The sequence below is a fragment of the Salmo salar genome, chromosome 08 (genome assembly GCF_965601325.2).
Source record: "Salmo salar chromosome 08, fSalSal1, whole genome shotgun sequence".
In the NCBI taxonomy this organism is placed as follows: domain Eukaryota; kingdom Metazoa; phylum Chordata; class Actinopteri; order Salmoniformes; family Salmonidae; genus Salmo; species Salmo salar.
Genome location: NC_138298.1, coordinates 17,698,519 through 17,704,912, shown reverse-complemented (window position 1 = coordinate 17,704,912; position 6,394 = coordinate 17,698,519).

The following is a 6,394-nucleotide window of genomic DNA, read 5'->3' as shown; positions in this document are numbered from 1 at the left end:
TTAAATAGATGGGTAAATAGATAATAGATGGGTAAATAGATAATAGATGGGTAAATAGATAGATGGGTAAATAGATAATAGATGGGTAAATAGATAATAGTTGGGTAAATAGATAATAGTTGGGTAAATAGATAATAGATGGGTAAATGGTTGAATAGATGGGTAAATGGGTGAATAGATGGGTAAATAGATGGGTAAATGGGTGAATAGATGTGTAAATAGATGGGTGAATAGATGAATAAATAGATAATACCTGGGTAAACAGATCGGTAAATAGCTGGGTAAATAGATAATAGCTGGGTAAATAGATAATAGATGGGTAAATAGATGGATGAATAGATGAATAAATAGATAATAGATGGGTAAATAGATAATAGATGGGTAAATGGGTGAATAGATGGGTAAATGGGTGAATAGATGGGTAAATAGATGGGTGAATAGATTAATAAATAGATAATAGCTGGGTAAATAGATGGGTAAATGGATAATAACTGGGTAAATAGATAATAGATGGGTAAATAGATAATAGATGGGTAAATAGATAATAGATGGGTGAATAGATGGATGAATAGATGAATAAATAGATAATAGATGGGTAAATAGATAATAGCTGGGTAAATATATGGGTAAATAGATAATAGATGGGTAAATAGATAATAGATGGGTAAATAGATAATAGATGGGTAAATGGGTGAATAGATGGGTAAATAGATGGGTAAATGGGTGAATAGATGGGTGAATAGATTAATAAATAGATAATAGCTAGGTAAATAGATGGGTGAATAGATAATAACTGGGTAAATAGATAATAGATGGGTAAATAGATAATAGATGGGTAAATAGATAATAGATGGGTGAATAGATTAATAAATAGATAATAGCTGGGTAAATAGATAATAGCTGGGTAAATAGATAATAGATCGGTAAATAGATGGGTAAATAGATAATAGCTGGGTAAATAGATGGGTAAATAGATAATAGATGGTAAATAGATAATAGATGGGTAAATAGATAATAGATGGATGAATAGATGAGTAGGTAGATAATAGATGGGTAAATAGATGAGTAAATAGGTAATAGCTTGGTAAATAGATAATAGATTGGTTAATAGATGGGTAAATAGATGGGTGAATAGATGGGTGAATAGATGAATAAATAGATAATAGCTGGGTAAACAGATCGGTAAATAGCTGGGTAAATAGATAATAGCTGGGTAAATAGATAATAGATGGGTAAATAGATAATAGATGGGTAAATAGATAATAGATGGGTAAATGGGTGAATAGATGGGTAAATAGATGGGTGAATAGATTAATAAATAGATAATAGCTGGGTAAATAGATGGGTAAATAGATGGGTAAATAGATAATAACTGGGTAAATAGTTAATAGATGGGTAAATAGATAATAGATAGGTAAATAGATAATAGATGGGTAAATAGATGGGTAAATAGATAATAGATGGGTGAATAGATTAATAAATAGATAATAGCTGGGTAAATAGATGGGTAAATAGATAATAGATGGGTGAATAGATGGTTGAATAGATGAATAAATAGATAATAGCTGGGTAAATAGATAATAGATCGGTAAATAGATGGGTGAATAGATGGGTAAATAGATACTAGCTGGGTAAATAGATAATAGATGGGTAAATAGATAATAGCTGGGTAAATAGATGGGTAAATAGATAATAGATAGTAAATAGATAATAGATGGGTAAATAGATAATAGATGGATGAATAGATGAGTAAGTAGGTAATAGATGGGTAAATAGATGAGTAAATAGGTAATAGCTTGGTAAATAGATAATAGCTTGGTTAATAGATGGGTAAATAGATGGGTGAATAGATGAGTAAATAGATAATAGATGGGTAAATAGAAAGGTGAATAGATGAATAAGTAGATAATAGCTAGGTAAATAGATGGGTGAATAGATGGGTAAATAGATAATAGATGGGTAAATGGGTGAATAGATGGTAAATAGATAATAGATGGGTAAATAGATGGGTGAATAGATGGGTAAATAGATGGGTGAATAGATGAATAAATAGATAATAGCTGGGTAAATAGATAATAGATGGGTAAATAGATGGGTAAATAGATAATAGATGGGTGAATAGATGGGTGAATAGATGAATAAATAGATAATAGCTGGGTAAATAGATAATAGATCGGTAAATAGATGGGTGAATAGATGAGTAAATAGATAATAGCTGGGTAAATAGATAATAGATGGGTGAATAGATGGGTAAATAGATAATAGATGGGTAAATAGATAATAGATGGGTGAATAGATGAGTAATTAGATAATAGATGGGTAAATAGATGAGTAAATAGATAATAGCTTGGTAAATAGATAATAGGTTGGTTAATAGATGGGTAAATAGATGGGTGAATAGACGAGTAAATAGATAATAGATGGGTAAATAGATGGGTGAATAGATGACTAAATAGATAATAGCTGGGTAAATAGATAATAGATCGGTAAATAGATGGGTGAATAGATGGGTAAATAGATAATAGATTTGTGAATAGATGAATAGATGAATAGATGGGTAAATAGATTAATAGATGGGTGAATAGATGGGTAAATAGATTAATATATGGGTAAATAGATGGGCAAATAGATTAATAGATGGGTAAATAGATAATAGGTGGGTGAATAGATGGGTAAATAGATTAATAGATGGGTGAATAGATGGGTAAATAGATAATAGCTTGGTAAATAGATGAATAGATGGGTAAATAGATGAATAGATGGGTAAATAGATGGGTGAATAGATGGGTGAATAGATGGGTAAATAGATGAATAGATACATAAATAGATGGGTAAATAGATAAGGAGCGTGTGAATGATTGGCAGATGAAAAAGGTTTACATTGCAGTTTGAGATTAGATTAGGTTTTACCTGTTTGAAGTGGAATAATGTTAAGAAGACCATGGGAAAAAGTCAATGACTGTCACGGCCGTCGTAGTGATTGGACCAAAATGCAGCGGGGATGTGAATGCTCATTTTCTTCTTTATTAAATAAATGAACACTGAACAAAAAGAACGACGAAAACAGTCCTGTCAGGCACACAGCTAAACAAGAAACAACTACCCACAAAACCCATAGAAAAACACCCCTACTAAATAGGACCTTCAATTAGAGGCAACGAGGAACAGCTGCCTCCAATTGAAGGTCAAAACAATAAACTAAACATAGAAATAGAATAACTAGAAAATAGAACATAGAAATACAAAACATAGAACACTACCCAAAAACCCCGACAACAAAAAACAAACACACCCCTGCCACGTCCTGACCAAACTACAATAACAAATAACCCCTTATACTGGTCAGGACGTGACAATAACTAAACATAAGTTGAAACTCATCTCTTTGTTCTATATTCAAATCGGCTAAACAGAATACATGTGATGTTTAAATATAGTCAGTTTTATGACAGCTTAAAGAAAACTATCTTTGAAATTAAACGTAAATCTAGTAAAACATATTTGACACATTCAGCTGAAGATGTATTTTGTTTCTAGCCATGTTCAGTACACTCCATCTGCTGTAGTTTACACTGTAAAGCAATTTCAAGGTGCACAAATTGTCTCACAAACTATCAACCTTTCCGCTTTTGTGTGTTGACATACAGTGGAGTGAATATTAAAAAAGACGCCTCAGGTAAAAAAAAAGTATAATTATCTTCGTCTTCTGTCTATCTCCACCCGATCCCTTATTTCCGTTGTTCATAATCAAAGATAGCATTTCCAGCTGTGAACTATTTTGCTTGTTTCCCACTAGGGAAAAGCAGATGGGGTATGGGGCATCGGGATCAGTAATATGCTATTTCCCAGAAATCCACTTCACATCCCCTAACGGGCCCAGCTGTGATTTGCCGTGATGTATCACGTCTTGTAGCCATTTGTGGATGATCTGTTCTTTCCAATCAGAGGCTTCGGTGGTGATCTGTAGTCAGTGAATGCAATCAAAGGCCTGTTGAGGTAGCTTTTGGTGATTTTGTGTGCGTGCTTGCTTGCATGTTTTTCCATGATATGCCTTTCTGTTATAGGCTTTTACATGAACAACAAACTGTTGTGACAACAACACTATTGTTGTCAGTGAACCATCAATGGCCATGTTATAGTAGTTTTAAAATAATTAAAACGAGTAAAAACAATTGGGTGGGGGGGCCACTATTCTTTACTACAACTCAATATGTGACCTTTGACCAGTAATAGCTCTCATCGTATCGGATCATATGATATATCAGGAATGTCTCAAGGGGCATAATCCAGTAATCTTACCTGCACTACTTCCCTGTGGACACCGGTGACACTCTGAGAACTGGGTAACCAAGCTAAATTGGTCTTGTGAAGGGACAATACTGTAGTTGAATGGAGGTGGCAACATGGGTGTAGTGAGTGATGTGAAACGTTCTTAACGTGGCAGATAGAAATAGACTGAATAGAGCTGACACGACTGACAGACAATCGCATCTGTTATCTGAACGTTCTGTAACCTTAAAATCCTCCACGTCACGCCTGGTAGAACGGATAAAGCCAGGACTGTGCACACTGGGCTCCACTGAAGCCCAGCTAGATAAACACCATTTTAGATCAGTGGTCGCCAACCTTTTCAAGCCTAAGATCACATCCCAAGTCCAAATGTAAACCAAGATCTACCACTTGGAAAAAAATGACGACAAAAACAAGGACACAATGTAGTTCCACTTTGACATTCTTTATTTCTGTTACCTGTCAGTCACAAGCAAAGTATTCATTTAATTATACAAATAGTATAATCAGTAGTGCAACTATCATTCAACATTTTATAACAGTCATATTACATTTTTCAATATTTCCACAGGCCTATTACTCATTCACCATTCATATATAACCTCAATAATCAGTCAATTACAGGCCTAAGCCAATCATGTACTGTTTCACTTTTCCTTTTTAAACATCATATTTCAAGACACTTCAAAATGACAATACTCAAGTAAGTGCAACTAGCATTCAAAATATTATGACAACAGTCAAATCATTCAATTGTTCCAAAATATTTTCACACAAATCACAGCCCTACTACCATTCATTACCTCAATAATCAGTCAATTACAGGCCTAAGCCAATCATGTAGAGTACTGTCTCACTTTCCCTTCTTAAACATCATACAACACAGATCATATCCTATTGTAAACAATTTAGCCTACAACACATTTCAAACTGGCAATACTCACTCACTCTGGCTGTGGATGAGATCCCCTCCCACACTCACACATTCAATGTGATGGCTGTGATTTCACACTATCAGCAAGTGCTCTGTAGTCTGGCTCATTGTATCAGCCTTGCTGCGTCACACTGTCTGTGAGATGTCTAGTAGTTAGACAAGACCTGTTCTTTGACTTGATTATTTTCATCTGTGAGAAGGCCATCTCACAGAGATATGTCGATCCAAAGTAGGCCTTCGCCCTAAGTACGCAGGATGAAAGGAGGGGAAACATTTCATTGTTTACAGGACCCCAAAAGTCACTGTCTCTTGATCTTGCTTTCAACTCGATGTCATTTTGCAATTCAATTATCTCCATGTCAACTCCGATTGGTAAAGCAAATACTTGCTGGAATTTGGCAGCCACCTCCTGAATCCCAATGGGGACGAAAGGGTTTGAGAGAAATACAACAACCTCCCCTATGTCATTTACAGTGGGGGAAAAAAGTATTTGATCCCCTGCTGATTTTGTGCATTTGACCACTTACAAAGAAATGATCAGTCTATAATTTTAATAGTAGGTTTATTTGAACAGTGAGAGACAGAATAACAACAAAACAATCCAGAAAAACGCATGTCAAAAATGTTACAAAATTATTTGCATTTTAATGAGGGAAATAAGTATTTGACCCCTCTGCAAAACATGACTTAGTACTTGGTGGCAAAACCAAGGTCAGACGAGGTCAGACTTTTCTTGTAGTTGGCCACCAGGTTTGCACACATCTCAGGAGGGATTTTGTCCCACTCCTCTTTGCAGATCTTCTCCAAGTCATTAAGGTTTCGAGGCTGACGTTTGGCAACTCGAACCTTCAGCTCCCTCCACAGATTTTCTATGGGATTAAGGTCTGGAGACTGGCTAGGCCACTCCAGGACCTTAATGTGCTTCTTCTTGAGCCACTCCTTTGTTGCCTTGGCCGTGTGTTTTGGGTCATTGTCATGCTGGAATACTCATCCACGACCCATTTTCAATGCCCTGGCTGAGGGAAGGAGGTTCTCACCCAAGATTTGACGGTACATGGCCCCGTCCATCGTCCCTTTGATGCGGTGAAGTTGTCCTGTCCCCTTAGCAGAAAAACAACCCCCAAAGCATAATGTTTCCACCTCCATGTTTGACGGTGGAGATGGTGTTCT